The 16969-nt window shown below is 36.4% G+C and overlaps 1 protein-coding gene and 1 long non-coding RNA gene across 9 annotated transcripts in view; one reads left to right on the plus strand and one right to left on the minus strand.

Moving 5' to 3' along the window:
* Positions 1–16969, minus strand: part of LOC118680134 (synaptic vesicle 2-related protein) — a 337472-nt gene that overhangs the window by 232653 nt on the left and 87850 nt on the right. The window lies entirely within an intron of this gene.
* LOC118680150 (uncharacterized) overlaps positions 1–16969 on the plus strand; it is a 122417-nt gene that overhangs the window by 24515 nt on the left and 80933 nt on the right. For 3 of the 4 annotated variants that reach the window (XR_011396274.1, XR_004975659.2, XR_011396275.1), the window contains one exon: positions 1311–1477. The exons of the other annotated variant lie outside the window; for it this stretch is intronic. This is a non-coding gene — a long non-coding RNA (uncharacterized lncRNA). The remainder of the gene's footprint in view (positions 1–1310; positions 1478–16969) is intronic. 4 annotated transcript variants of the gene reach the window in all.

The following is a 16969-nucleotide window of genomic DNA, read 5'->3' on the forward strand; positions in this document are numbered from 1 at the left end:
CGGTATTATCTATATACAATACAACTGCTGTCAAAATAAAATAATAGCACCACTATGATATCAGATTTTAAACATGTAACAATATATCAAATTAGTACAAAAAATACATTTTTTTTTTTCAAAAATCTAAAAACATAATCTGTTAAAATAATAACACTAGTCATCTTGCCCTGAAAGCCAAATTCTTACGTACGTACTGGTTTTAATATTTTGTTGCGTTACCCTACCCTCGGTTTAATCAAAGGGTATATTTTTATTAACATCATCCCAAAAATTATTGATAGCGTGTAAATTATTACATTAAATTATGACATTATTGTCCTGAAACTACTTTTTAACTTTTCTGCTGGTATGCTTTGGGTCATTATCTCGCAAATCAGAGGCATATTTTCAGAAGCATACGGCAGCATTACTACCTCAAGTATTTTGACGTATTTTGTTGCATCCATGATGGCATTTATATAGTGAATAGGCCTAACACCGTAGTAAGAAAAACATCTCAATGCCATGATACTGGCACCAGCGTTCTTTACTGTCTTTGTGGTAAATTTTTTACAATATTCCGGAATTGGTCGTCTTCTAACATAAGATTGAGTACACTTTCCACCAAATAAAACTATTTTACACTCGTCGGTCCACAGAGTATTACGCCACTTTTCAATTGGTCACTCTAACTGGTTTTTAGCAAACTGCACCCGTTTAGACAAATGCTTATTTATAAACTTTTCGGGGATTGTGAGTTTTTAGATTATGTTCTCTAAGTCTCCTGTTTATTGCCTTAACGGTTATTATTTAATGAGAGCCTATACTTCTAGTAACGAGGCTGTAAAGTTTTGGGGAAAAATATTGAAACATTGCAACAGAATTGAATAATGAATACCTATATGCTATTATTTAAATGAGTTATTAAAATAAAGCACACTGTGTCCAGTTTGATCCAATTTAAAAGAAAGGACAGCTTATATCTTCTTTTTCACAATTAAACCTCAAGTACAATCGCTTGGATTCTTATACCGCATTGAATATTTTATTATAATAGTATTTGATGTATATCACAGCAACGCGTGGTCCGATCTTACTAGTATGTATGTACATACATATATTATATATGTTTACACTTGTATTTTCTCTAAACGCATTTGATATGTAAGAAGTAAAGTTAATCTTATTTTATACCCAACGTAAAATAGAACTGCCAGCAGCAGAACAAAAATAGAATTAGTGTGCGGTAATCCTCATAATTGAATATTTGCATGAGAAGTTTAAGTTTGTTCAATTTTTTAGTCTAATTCGTTTTGCTTTCTCTTTAGGCTCCAATTGCATAATTATATTGTATTATAAATGATTTTTGGAAAAAGCGCAGTTGGATGTCCTATGGGAACTTGTGAGGTGGGAGATCAGTTCCGAAAAGTTAATGTCTTGTTCGCTTTAATAAGTGCAGGACTGATCAAGGAAGCTGACGGAAGAAACATTGCAGGTGGGTAAAATTTTCATATTACAACTTGTTATATAAGTTAAAGTTAATGATATTACAAATTAATTGTTTGCACGACTTCTTCCGTTCGCCGTCTAATTTATTCTATTGGGTAGAAATGTTCACAAATTTTGATTTTGATTTGTTTGCAACTTTGGCGGCTTGTTTAGCATGATTGAGCATAATTTACATGGTTTTACAATTTAAATATCTTAACAATATAATAATTCATTTTAAATCTATGTGTAATTCGAATGGCTTAGTACAAAGCAATTTATTACAATTTCTATGGTTTATATGTGTAAATTTTTGAATGTAATGAAAAATAATTTATAATTTGTGTCAATGACATTTTAGATTGCTTTACAGTTTGAATACTTAACATACAATAATACATTTTGGTATTTGTTTCTTTTATATGTAACTCGAATAGCTTAGGATAAAGAGTTATCTTAATCTATTACAGATTTTATTTATTGTTGTTGTTGTAAATATTCGAAATTGATGAAAAGGAAAAAAATGTATTAATTGTTCTTGTGACTTTATTTGCATGTGTGTTAATTTATGTAACTGTTAGACATATAAGGAAAATTGAAATACTCATCTGAGATTACTTTTATGGACTTTTTTCCGTCTATTAAAACCGTAGTACCTAAATCTCCTTCGATCGTTTTTTCAACAAAAATTCTACTAAATTTATTTCCCAATCTTTTGTTTCTTTTCAAGAAAACCTTTTCTCCAGGCTCATAAGTTTTCATTCCTTTATTTTGATTATACCGCTCTAGGGTCTTTTCCTGTGTTTTAACCAATCTTTCGCGGACTTCGAATAGCTTTTCAGGTGAACAGTTATAAAAAATATCAATGGGCCTGGCATTTGTTGTAGAGTGTATGGAATGGTTATATTTATTTGTCGCTAATCTTTTAGGAGATCTACAGTTTCGTTCAGCTGTTGCTGTTCTTTAATGCAACGGGCTATCTCCATAAGAGTTAAGTGAAACCTTTCGATTTGCCCGTTGGTTTGACTATGCAGTGTTGGGACAAAAAATTGCGTAATTGAAAAATTATCTCTTATGATGGTTTTTATTAAATTGGATTGGAAAGCTTTTTCATTGTCTGAAACAATTACCTTTGTATTTTGGAATATTAACAGCATTTCGCGTAGTGCATCCTTAATATCTAATGAAGATCGGGACGAAATAGGTTTCACAATGCAATATTTTGAAAACTTATCGATGCATGTTAGAAAATGTTGTTTATCTGTTATAAAAATATCGAGATGCAAAATTTCTCCAGGATAATTGGGAATTGGTGTTTTTCCTAATGCTAATTTGATTGGTTTACGCTGGTACTTGTTCTCCAAGCATATTTACAATTAACAATTATAGATTTTAAAAGCTTTTTAATGTGGGGAAAGTAATACTCGCTTGAAATTTGCTTGAAATTCTCTTGCAAGCAACGATGAGTGCGGTTATGCTCAGTGGCAACCGTTTCTAGTTGATCGTTTTTGTTTGTTAAATCTATTACCAGTAGTTCCGTATGTAAAAATTTAACTCCAGGATAAGACGATACTAAAGGATTTTGAATTTTTGCTAATGTTTCGAGGTCACAATGTATTGCGTTAGTCGTATTTAGGTTTATCACATCTTTTAAACATAATAAAAAGATTTCTATAGTGTCGAAACTAATTGTGTGGCGGCAAAATTTTTGGAAAAGAATTTTTGTACGTTTGTTTACAGTTGCACCTTTTCACAAAATCAGCTGGGTTTTGAATTGATTTACTGGGGACTTTATTGTTTTAATTACGTAACTGAGAGATTGTTCACTATGTATTGTTTCACTCAATTCACTAAGATTATTAATGAAATGCCTAGAAAGGGCATCAGCCACTATGTTTTCCCTTCCTGGCTTATAATGGAAGGTTGGTGAAAACTCCTCAACAAAGGCACGCTATCTCTTCATTTTAGTATTTGGATTATTTTTGGAAATTGAAAATATAAGTGGTTGATGATCGGTAAAAATGTGTATGTTTTTTAATACCATATAGATAGTTACGGAGAGTTTTTAAAGCCCAAACTATAGCTAGCATTTCGCGTTCATTTGTAGCATAATTTTGTTCAGTTACGGAAAGAGTACGCGAAATCATTGTTATGGGCCGATTATGTTGGGATAACACTGCACCCAAAACGTTAGACGAAGCGTCGGTCGGTATTTGTTCCGACGTGACCATTTTCCCCTCGTAAATATTTTGTTAAAGGCTTAACAATGGCGGCATAATCCTTGACGAATCTACGATAGTAGCCTGCAAGGCCGAGGATAGAGCGCAAACCGCGTAACATCTCTGGTGTTTTGTAATTAATAATATCCCTAATCTTACTAGGACAAGTCTTTATTCCATTTTGCGAGACTAAGAATCCCAGAAACTCGAGTTCCGTTTTGAAAAACTGTGATTTTTCAGACGACACCCTCATTCCTGACGCTTCTAGTTTTTTTAAAATGGTATTGACATGAACTAAATGTGATTCCGCATCGGGAGAAAAAATAATGATGTCATCGATATAAACATGACATGTTTTACCAATATTTTCTCGCAGAACATCATCTATTGCGCGTTGAAAGATACTTGGCGCATTCCTTAAGCCTAATGGCAAGCGACAAAATTCGTATTTGCCATTATTTACATTGAATGCTGTCTTTTGCCTATCTCTTTCGCGCATGTTAATTTGATGAAAGCCCGATTTCAAGTCTAGGGTAGTGAAGTAGCGTGACTTGCCTAAATTCGCTAGTATGACAGTAGTGTCAGGTATAGGGTAGCGATCAGGGATTGTTTTCTCGTTGAGTTTTCTAAAATCAATTACCATTCGCAACTTCTGCTTTCCATTCTCGTCGGTACCTTTCTTTGTCACGACATGAATGGGTGAGTTGTATGGAGAGCAGGACTTGCGAATTATTCCATCGTAAAGCTCGGTTCGGATTCGCGAACGCATTTATGTTATTATTTATCATTTGTCGGAATCGGGTACGGATATTTACGGGAACAGATTCTTCTGCAATTGTTATGAAATTAACTTGATTACAATACAGATGCTGAAGTTGCATTTTACCATTTCGATGATATAGATATCCTGATTCTTTGTCGATTCTGACTTCAAGAATATTGATTAAACACTTTTTATTAATGGTGTTAATTCCGTTAATTGATTTTAAAATAAACGGTTTTTCCATTAGCCGAATTCCCTGTAGGAAAGGAAGGTCTTTAATGTAATTTTTGGAAGTTCCGGTATCAATTAGAATTCGCAGCTCCTGACCATTTGTTGTGGTTTTTGTTATGAATGGTAGGAGCAAATTCAATCTAAAAAATTGATCTCGTCGTTCCAAATACTACGGTCATATTCGAGCTCATCATGGTGCCCATTATTAGCGTACGAAAGGTTAAAATGATCGCTATGCCCCTCGTAACTGGACTCGTCATACACTGTAGCCATCGCTTCGGGCATATGATTAACTCGTTGTGTTTTAAACTGAGGTCTCTGGAAGGATCCAGATAGTTCGCGAAGACGTTTGAAAGCTATCTTTTGCTGTTGTTGGTTGTTAGCATAGGCTGGATTAACTTTGTGACTATGCATTTGGTTTGGGTCCCTGTTTAAATGAGGTAGGGGATGGCGATGAATCGAAGTGTTGCAGCTAACTGCTTGCGATATGGCATAATTGGCGTAGTTCTAGATGGGTTTATTGAGTTTCCCATGGCAAATGTATGTGCGAAATTATACCGTTTGTTATTTGTTTCCAACTCTTGTGCGACAGCTAACGCTGTAGGAAGGTCTTTTGGTGCTGATGAAAAAAGGATATTACAGAGAGGGTGACGGAGACCAGAGATAAAAATGCGAAATGCATTTTCTATTTCTCGTTCGTTAAGAGCTTTAATTATCTCGTTATTTTCTCTATAAGTCATAATTTGTTTATTAATTATGAGTGTTAAATGTTTATCGACCGTATCGTAATAATCCGTGATGAAAAGGTCACCCTGCCTTAGTATACTCATCTCATTTTCTAAGACATAAATTGGACGTTTATCTGCGTATGTTTGGTCGAGTCTAGCAATTATTGCTTTGAAATTTAGCACAGTGTTAAAGGAGGAGAGTGTCAAATTGGCGGTACCTGTTATTTTATTCCTAAGAATGCCTATTGTCACATAATATTTTTCTGAACCCTCATTATAATAACTAATGGCAAAATTGGCTGCAGAGCGCCATGCTGGGTAAGAGGAAGCTTCACCACTAAATTCAGGTAAGGACTTAATCAAATCCAAACTAGAGTTACCTGGTGCGATCGCAGGGTTAATCGAAACTGGCAAATAAGGTTCTACATTTGGGGGCTGCAAACGTTCAAGAGCTAACGTAACTGCTTCAATTCTGTTAACCAATTCTTGCGTTGTTCGTTCGTTGGTTGTTCTAACTATCTCTAATACCTGTTCCCTAGTAACAATCATTTTACTTGCAGCGGACGGAAAAGTACAGTATAAGTATGAAATATCAGTATAAGTACGAAATATCTAACAGAATGCTTTTCAAACAAAAATCTAAATTTGGTATAAGCATATACATCCACTTTCACTACTAACAACTTACAAGCACATGTGAACTTAGTTATAAAAAATTTCTGAGTTAAATGCGGTAATTTATTCAAAAACTCCTTTTTTGAAAAATACAAAAATGTTAATTTTGGTACCCCTTATGTCAGGCGCACACAAAAAAAAGGAATATATGAAATTTCTAAATGTTTTACGTTACGTAATATTTTAATTCAGATACTTATGAGCACATGGGAGCCACCAAAGGAAAATTCTCCAGACCTTTTTCAGGTTACAAAATTTTCAGAAAATTTTTTGTTTTTAATTGCTGAATTTTAATAAGGATAAAGGATAAAGAATTGCAAAAATTTGATTGAAAAAGAGGTTCGAAATTAGTTTTAGGTTACGCGATATTTGCCCCAATAATCTTATGAACACGTGTTCCAGAAGAATTCTCGCGTGTTAAATTTCCACGGTAAAAATATTAATTGATAAATAAATTCTGTATAACAACGTTTTTTTTCACTTTTACAAATTTTAAGGACCAACTTACAAAAATTCTTAATTGAATGTTAAATAAATATCCTCGTTCGTTTTACTTAGTTTTAACATCCTTCGTCAATTCGCCAGACACACGTACAGTGTTGACTTGATTGTTGCTCGAATTTTCCTTTTATTCGATGTGAGGAAGGGTTGCAGAATTCAACTACAGGATTCCACGAAGTTATGGGTTAGGATACTGGAGCTCCACCGATTATGCTTTCACTATGGAAATTGTCGTTGTTCGATATGCCCCACGTTGGGCGCCAGTTAAAGTTAATGATATTACAAATTAATTGTTTGCACGACTTCTTCCGTTTGCCGTCTAATTTATTCTGCTCTTTGCTTTTTTTATATCATGCTCATCAAAGCTCAGCTTCAATGTTAATGAGTGAACCGATTTCCTAAAGTCCGCATTGCGGTTGACGCCAGTGGGAGAGGTAATCGGTTAGTGACTCAATGTTACACCACAGTGTTGTTGCTGCGTAGCTCACTGATAATACTCCAACCAATAAGCCACTCATAGTAAAAAGAGAATTTCAGAATTTCGCATATCACCATAACTTAAACAAGTTGCGTTCCAAAGTAAACAGGACTTTTAAAAAACAGACAGAACAAATGGTTTTATCGGCAAAATCAATTAATTTTATTCAAAATAGTCTCCTTCTGCTTTAAAACAGCATTTTGCACGGTCCAAAAGCATGTCGAACGAGTGGTTTAGCTCGTTGCCCGGTATGGCCGCCAGTATGCCGCTGCAAACCTTTTGAATGGCCTCCACGTCTGTATAACGCTTTCCTTTCATCGGCAAATGCATTTTTTCGAAAAGATAGAAGTCGCAGGGTGCCATATCAGGTGAATGCGGGGAGTGGTTGATTGTTAAAATGTGATTTTTGCCCAAATAATCAGCCACAAGCGTCGGTCGATGAGACGGCGCATTAACGTGCAACAAACGCCAACTTCCATCTTCGCGATATTCGGGCCGAACACGTCGAATACGGCGCACCAAACGCTTCAAAACTCCAAGGTAGAATACCGCATTAACGTTTTGGCCGGGTGAAACAAATTCTTTGTGGACAATACCCTTGGAATCATAAAAACAAATCAGCATTGTTTTCACTTTTGACTTCTCCAGACGCGATTTTTTGGGTTTCGGCTCATTTCTCATTTATGTCCTCACGACCACTTTGAAAACGTTGAAACCACTCGTGCACTCTGCTACGAGATAGGCAATCATCGCCATAAACTTGTTTCATCAATTGAAACGTTTCGGTAAAAGTTTTACCAATTTTAAAACAAAATTTTATGTTGGCTCTTTGTTCGAAGCTCTTTGTTAAAGCACATTAAAAATTTATATTAAAGACAGAAGACTGCAATTTGAGAAGAATCAACTAAGGCACGATACGGAAATGCAAGAAAAAATTAGAATTATATATATCAAAAATGGAGTTGGTATACTTGATGTACATATGTATGTACGTATACTAAAATTGGTCAAGTAAAAAGTTCGTTCGGTTTTTTATTGATTTTTCAAAAGATGATAACTTTGTGTACATTTGTCCGATTTAAATCAAATATGTGCCGTTTTGTTCGTAAACTTGTTGCCAACGAGATGCCAACTTCATTATACCCCTCTCGTAATACTGCGTCCCTATTGGGAGAGCCAATTTTTACAGGCCTCTCTTGAGGCCAACTTCTCACCATTAAGAGCGTTCGCCATGGACAAGAAAAGATGGTAATCACTTGGTGCCAGGTCCGGACTATAAGGTGGGTGCATTACGACCTCCCATCCGAGCTCCCGGAGCTTCTAGCGCGTCACCAAAGACGTGTGTGGCGTTGTCCTGATGGAACACAATTCGGCCTCTGTTGATCAAAAATGGCCTCTTCTGGATGAGTGCTGCCTTCAAGCGGACTTTTTACTTGACCTAATATATTCCCCCTGCGGGTAGGGGTAAGAATTTACCCGCGGTAAGACATGCCTGTCGTAAAAGGCGACTAAAAGCCAAATGCACTATGACTGTTATTATGTACCTTGCTCAGTAATATCAGCATAGTATGTCAGAAATAGTGCTATAATACTCAGCTTGAACTGATATTATATACTTTAAATGAAAAAGCAAATAAAAAGACATTTGAAGTTCAAGCGACAAATGTCACCAGTCATTGAGTAATGGGTTGCTCAACTGGCAGTAGTTTCGGCTACGCAGTCTTACCGGAGACTTTCTGGTACCACGGGGAGCAGAAAGCCCTTGGACTTCGGTCCAATCTGCTCATTGGGTTATGGCCCCTTTGGGGAGATTCGTGGTGTCTGTGGTTGAAACCTAAATGCAGGAAGAACTGAAAATTCAGCCTAACTGTTTTTTCAGTTCTAAAATAAAGTTGCAAAAAGCAACTGGGTTCCGTACCCGAAAACGGAAGAGGTTTTAGATCGGCCTCGAATCATACCAAGATGGTAGTGTGGACCCAGACACACTGCCACTGGTATCCAAATAAATACTTGCAAATAGCTCGTATTGCTTGGGGCGCTTATCAACGCATTGTATTGATACGTTGTGTTTTGGAACACCGTGAGGTAAGGCCGTCGCCGGCAGGTACTCACGTAAATCAACAACGAAAGTTGACCTAATATATACATATGTATATACGGCCTATAGTTTGTATATTGTAAAGAAAGTCTCCACCTGCTAAACATGTGTAGTCTATTTTAAACATTTAAATAATCAATTGCTAATTGTATAAATACATTTGCGCTTGTCTCTTGCTTCAGATTTTATGCAGAGAAATTTCATCCAGTTCTTCGTCGTTATCGACAACCACATTGTCTACATACTCCATATCATCAGAAGTAGCCCGCAATATGGTATATAATATGAAGCAAACAATAAACCAGTTAGAACTTAGATTATAACCTTTTTTACCTGGATACGTATTCTTAATTCTGTGGGACTTGGAAGCATTTTTTCAAAATTGAAGTTATTTGATATGACGAAAGTTGAAAGTTTTAAGCTTTGAAAAATCAACATGTTGTGAGTTTGAATGCAATCTAGTAATATCCCTAAGACTCTAAACATCTGTTGAAAAAGTCCTTTGTATAACTGATAAATTAACTGCAAGCTCTTCATTTATTTCATCCATAACACATGTCAACAAAACGAAATTTGTTTTTCGCATATACGGGAAAGGACGATTACAAACCAAAAATATTTGCTTTTGCGCACGAAAGATAGTGTCGCTTGCATCGCTCGTTGTGTACGACAGTATGTGTTCGCAAACTGTAGATGAACAATTTGTTTCATAATTTTATACCCTGTAACTATCAATAGCGAACATTTTATACTCTCGCAAAGCAATTAAAAGTAGGACATATTGCATCCATTATTTACAAACACAGGCAAAAAGATACTTTATTATTAGAAAGAGATTCTTTCGGAATTTCATTAAGGTTTATTACATATTGACCAATAGATGCGGTGTAAAGTCAACTGGAAGTACGAAATTTATATTAGGCACAAGGGCATAAAAATATTCTCCCTAAATTTTAATACTAGAACTCATAGACTAACCGATATGTTCGACCACATATTTGGTGTCTAGGGCCTTGAAAATGTATAGTCCGATTTCGACAATTTTTGTGCGTTAGATCAAATACTTTGAGGACGCTATATGCAAAGTTTTTCCCTAATAACTGCATTGATATACTGTAAAGTGAAAGAGTCAGATAGAATTTAAAAGTTTGTCATACGGAAAGTAAGCGTGGTTGTCAACCGATTTCGCACATTTTCACATTGTATGATTAAAATGGTTGAGTAGTTCCTAAGACATAGGATTTCATAAAGCCCTTCCCTGTCATCTTGGGGCTCTTTTATTCTGTGAGTTATGATAGTAATCTTCAACATAACCGCTATATGGGGTGTGGTCGTTTATATTTGATTTTCTCCATTTTCACAGTGTATAAAGAAATGCCAGAAAGACTTCTTTTTAGCGATTTTGGTTGAGATAGCTTCAGTGGTTTGGGAGATATGTACATTTTTTAAAAATGTTTAGTCCACAAGTGGCCCTTACCACTGAGATTCCTTGCACCAAATTACAGTTTTGAATCTTAATTTGGGGCTTAGTAATAACACTCAAGTAATCGCTTGTACGGACAGAGTCACCCGGATTTAAACACGTATCGTTACCCTTATCATTTATATTCATATAACTTTAATCTATCTCGATTATTTTTGGTTCAAACAACCATTAAGTAAAAAAAAACGGGTATACTTTGTAGCAACATGTTGCGAGAGTATACCTGTGTTTAGGTCTCGTTTTTTTTATCCGCAGTACGTTCTCTATGGAATTTTTCACGTTCTTTCAGTTTTCCTCATGACAATTATGATGTTGTCCGCATTCAAGGGCCGACCAAAGTATGGAGCCTATTTCCTTGCGATTGCCAGCGTATGTATTTGAAAAATGTGTGTTCAGCGTCGTCTGTCTGTTCCGGGTGCTTTGTTTGGTTAAATTTCTTTGCCGCCATTTGCAGCTATTTGGTGGTAAAGAGGGGTGCGTCGTTGGGTGCTTCCGTCGGTCTTGTTTGGGCTCTTATTTCATGTGTAGGAAATAAGGCGTTAACAATTTTGTCCATTTTATGTGCGTTCAGTTGGGGGGATGGGGCCCTGCCACTTAATTTTTTCATAACGACTTTGAACCCTAAACTCCACGGCTTTATGTTTAAGTATTTTTGAAGCTTTTCTCATTTTGCTTTTTTTGCTAATTTCGTTAACCACTTTAGTCCTTTCTTCGAGGTGTGAAAATTATAAATTTTTGTTGTTGCGTTACCTCTGCCTTTGTTTCTTGTGTAGACCCTTCTTAAGTGAAGGCACGTTCTTCTTAACTGAGCAATGCTTTCTATCCACCAGTATGCAGCGCGTTTTTGTCTCCTGCTTTGGATGCGAGGCATTCCTCTATTGCATGCTTGAGTGAGCCTCTTGGTCTCCTTTACGTTTTCTCTTACGTCCTTTATTTCGTTTTTTTGGAAGTCATGTTTATCAATTTCTGAGATTTGTGCGTCGCTATTAAGTTTAGAGACGTTCCAGTTTCTCATAGCACCGTGTGATCTGTTTTGTGTGACTGGGTCTTGGGAGTCTATTTCAAAGGTTATGTACTGGTGGTCACTGCCAGTATAATCTTCCAAAACCTCCCAGCCTTTTACTATATTTGCTATGCGCTCTGACGCTAGTGTGATATCTGGTGTAGTTTTTTAGCAGCCTGTTCTAAATGCCGTTGCTGCTCCCGCGTTGAGTACCATAACGCCGAGCCTGGCGGCCATGTGAAGTATGCGTTTACCTCTGGAGTCAGTGATTCGCATTCCCCATTTAATAGCTTTTGAGTTAAAATCTCGGGCTGTGTCATCTATGCTGTCTACTTTGGCTTGGAAGTCATGAATATTATCGATAGGGGTTAAGTAGCAGTTTATTATGGTGCAGAGATCGCATTTGGTCCAGACGAAAGCATTCTCGTTTTCTCTTCCCGAGGTGACTATTTTGCTGCTGGAGGGAACCCAGGTCGAGGTGTTGCCACTTCTGTCTTCTATCCATATTCCACTCTCCACTCTGTGCATAGGTAGCAAGTTGGAAGCTTGTTGTCCCACGTTAGGTGTCCTGATCCGAAACAGTGGAAACATCTTTCAATAGCTTCCTTTAGTCGTAGACGGCAACTCTTCCTTTGTGGTTAGGTAATCGAGGTCTCTAATTTCCAATGTGGTCTTTGGTTTAAGGTCGGCTACTGATGCGCTCTCTTTTAAAGTGCTCTTTAAAAATTCGAAGGAATTCGGGCTTGCCACCTGGACCTTTTTATTTTGACTTCTGTTTCGTCGGGCTTAAAGTTCGTTTTATATCCCTGAGGACATCTGCGTAGCTGTTTGTTGGCTTAATAATGACAGCTTCCGATTGTCTTTTTTTCCTGATTTTGGTGTCGACCTTTTCTATTAGCTTTCCTGAGCCGTCAGTTTTTGTGGAGCCTTTTGTCGATTTCCTCCATCTTCCATCAAGATACAATGGTCTCTCAACGTTACCCAGGCCAGTATACAGTATTGGGGACTATATTTAGGGGATAATAAGAGAAACTTCATCGGAACAGGTTAGGAAAAGTAGAACTGTTAATTTTTAAACATTTGGAGTCTTTTTAAAACGTTCATTGTAAGAATGAATCCAAAATGGATGATCGGTATTGAGTTAAATTTTTCTATTTTTTGCACATATACTTGTAAGCAAGAGCTGCTGAACTTATTTTTTTTTATTCTTATTATTATTTTAAGATATAAAAGCAACAAGCAAGTACGCACTTTTTATTTAATTATAATTTTTATGTCCTTATGTTGTGGCATATAGGTACTATGGATTTGTATGTATGTATTTTTGTTTTGTGCAATTGAGAGCTCGTTGAAAAGATCAATGCGCATTGTATATAAGTACGTATATTTTGTGCATGTGATATGCTTTTATATTTTTGTACAAAGGAACAAGGGGTATTCTAGGATCGATGCCAATGTGGACTTTGAGTATATATGTACTGCCAGGTAGCATACGAGCAGACATTAAATTTTATCTCTGGGATGACTTTATAGAAACCACGGTCAAAATTAGACAGTGGAAAGTGCACCGCCCACTTTTAGGTGAAAATCCATATCTTGAGACCTGCTTAACCGATTTCAACCAAATTCGGTACATAATACATAACATCATTTTAAATTCCATCTGATTTTTACACTTTTCAGTATACAAATCAAGCAACAATGATTATATCGGCGTAAAACTTTGCGTGAATAATACGTTTAAAGTATGCCACCTTGTGACCAAAAATTCTCTAAATCGAACCAAAACTGTTCAAGGCTATCTCCATAAGAGTTAAGTGAAACCTTTCGATTTGCCCGTTGGTTTGACTATGCAGTGTTGGGACAAAAAATTGCGTAATTGAAAAATTATCTCTTATGATGGTTTTTATTAAATTGGATTGGAAAGCTTTTTCATTGTCTGAAACAATTACCTTTGTATTTTGGAATATTAACAGCATTTCGCGTAGTGCATCCTTAATATCTAATGAAGATCGGGACGAAATAGGTTTCACAATGCAATATTTTGAAAACTTATCGATGCATGTTAGAAAATGTTGTTTATCTGTTATAAAAATATCGAGATGCAAAATTTCTCCAGGATAATTGGGAATTGGTGTTTTTCCTAATGCTAATTTGATTGGTTTACGCTGGTACTTGTTCTCCAAGCATATTTACAATTAACAATTATAGATTTTAAAAGCTTTTTAATGTGGGGAAAGTAATACTCGCTTGAAATTTGCTTGAAATTCTCTTGCAAGCAACGATGAGTGCGGTTATGCTCAGTGGCAACCGTTTCTAGTTGATCGTTTTTGTTTGTTAAATCTATTACCAGTAGTTCCGTATGTAAAAATTTAACTCCAGGATAAGACGATACTAAAGGATTTTGAATTTTTGCTAATGTTTCGAGGTCACAATGTATTGCGTTAGTCGTATTTAGGTTTATCACATCTTTTAAACATAATAAAAAGATTTCTATAGTGTCGAAACTAATTGTGTGGCGGCAAAATTTTTGGAAAAGAATTTTTGTACGTTTGTTTACAGTTGCACCTTTTCACAAAATCAGCTGGGTTTTGAATTGATTTACTGGGGACTTTATTGTTTTAATTACGTAACTGAGAGATTGTTCACTATGTATTGTTTCACTCAATTCACTAAGATTATTAATGAAATGCCTAGAAAGGGCATCAGCCACTATGTTTTCCCTTCCTGGCTTATAATGGAAGGTTGGTGAAAACTCCTCAACAAAGGCACGCTATCTCTTCATTTTAGTATTTGGATTATTTTTGGAAATTGAAAATATAAGTGGTTGATGATCGGTAAAAATGTGTATGTTTTTTAATACCATATAGATAGTTACGGAGAGTTTTTAAAGCCCAAACTATAGCTAGCATTTCGCGTTCATTTGTAGCATAATTTTGTTCAGTTACGGAAAGAGTACGCGAAATCATTGTTATGGGCCGATTATGTTGGGATAACACTGCACCCAAAACGTTAGACGAAGCGTCGGTCGGTATTTGTTCCGACGTGACCATTTTCCCCTCGTAAATATTTTGTTAAAGGCTTAACAATGGCGGCATAATCCTTGACGAATCTACGATAGTAGCCTGCAAGGCCGAGGATAGAGCGCAAACCGCGTAACATCTCTGGTGTTTTGTAATTAATAATATCCCTAATCTTACTAGGACAAGTCTTTATTCCATTTTGCGAGACTAAGAATCCCAGAAACTCGAGTTCCGTTTTGAAAAACTGTGATTTTTCAGACGACACCCTCATTCCTGACGCTTCTAGTTTTTTTAAAATGGTATTGACATGAACTAAATGTGATTCCGCATCGGGAGAAAAAATAATGATGTCATCGATATAAACATGACATGTTTTACCAATATTTTCTCGCAGAACATCATCTATTGCGCGTTGAAAGATACTTGGCGCATTCCTTAAGCCTAATGGCAAGCGACAAAATTCGTATTTGCCATTATTTACATTGAATGCTGTCTTTTGCCTATCTCTTTCGCGCATGTTAATTTGATGAAAGCCCGATTTCAAGTCTAGGGTAGTGAAGTAGCGTGACTTGCCTAAATTCGCTAGTATGACAGTAGTGTCAGGTATAGGGTAGCGATCAGGGATTGTTTTCTCGTTGAGTTTTCTAAAATCAATTACCATTCGCAACTTCTGCTTTCCATTCTCGTCGGTACCTTTCTTTGTCACGACATGAATGGGTGAGTTGTATGGAGAGCAGGACTTGCGAATTATTCCATCGTAAAGCTCGGTTCGGATTCGCGAACGCATTTATGTTATTATTTATCATTTGTCGGAATCGGGTACGGATATTTACGGGAACAGATTCTTCTGCAATTGTTATGAAATTAACTTGATTACAATACAGATGCTGAAGTTGCATTTTACCATTTCGATGATATAGATATCCTGATTCTTTGTCGATTCTGACTTCAAGAATATTGATTAAACACTTTTTATTAATGGTGTTAATTCCGTTAATTGATTTTAAAATAAACGGTTTTTCCATTAGCCGAATTCCCTGTAGGAAAGGAAGGTCTTTAATGTAATTTTTGGAAGTTCCGGTATCAATTAGAATTCGCAGCTCCTGACCATTTGTTGTGGTTTTTGTTATGAATGGTAGGAGCAAATTCAATCTAAAAAATTGATCTCGTCGTTCCAAATACTACGGTCATATTCGAGCTCATCATGGTGCCCATTATTAGCGTACGAAAGGTTAAAATGATCGCTATGCCCCTCGTAACTGGACTCGTCATACACTGTAGCCATCGCTTCGGGCATATGATTAACTCGTTGTGTTTTAAACTGAGGTCTCTGGAAGGATCCAGATAGTTCGCGAAGACGTTTGAAAGCTATCTTTTGCTGTTGTTGGTTGTTAGCATAGGCTGGATTAACTTTGTGACTATGCATTTGGTTTGGGTCCCTGTTTAAATGAGGTAGGGGATGGCGATGAATCGAAGTGTTGCAGCTAACTGCTTGCGATATGGCATAATTGGCGTAGTTCTAGATGGGTTTATTGAGTTTCCCATGGCAAATGTATGTGCGAAATTATACCGTTTGTTATTTGTTTCCAACTCTTGTGCGACAGCTAACGCTGTAGGAAGGTCTTTTGGTGCTGATGAAAAAAGGATATTACAGAGAGGGTGACGGAGACCAGAGATAAAAATGCGAAATGCATTTTCTATTTCTCGTTCGTTAAGAGCTTTAATTATCTCGTTATTTTCTCTATAAGTCATAATTTGTTTATTAATTATGAGTGTTAAATGTTTATCGACCGTATCGTAATAATCCGTGATGAAAAGGTCACCCTGCCTTAGTATACTCATCTCATTTTCTAAGACATAAATTGGACGTTTATCTGCGTATGTTTGGTCGAGTCTAGCAATTATTGCTTTGAAATTTAGCACAGTGTTAAAGGAGGAGAGTGTCAAATTGGCGGTACCTGTTATTTTATTCCTAAGAATGCCTATTGTCACATAATATTTTTCTGAACCCTCATTATAATAACTAATGGCAAAATTGGCTGCAGAGCGCCATGCTGGGTAAGAGGAAGCTTCACCACTAAATTCAGGTAAGGACTTAATCAAATCCAAACTAGAGTTACCTGGTGCGATCGCAGGGTTAATCGAAACTGGCAAATAAGGTTCTACATTTGGGGGCTGCAAACGTTCAAGAGCTAACGTAACTGCTTCAATTCTGTTAACCAATTCTTGCGTTGTTCGTTCGTTGGTTGTTCTAACTATCTCTAATACCTGTTCCCTAGTAACAATCATTTTACTTG

The sequence above is a fragment of the Bactrocera oleae genome, chromosome 4, assembly GCF_042242935.1.
Source record: "Bactrocera oleae isolate idBacOlea1 chromosome 4, idBacOlea1, whole genome shotgun sequence".
NCBI lineage: Eukaryota > Metazoa > Arthropoda > Insecta > Diptera > Tephritidae > Bactrocera > Bactrocera oleae.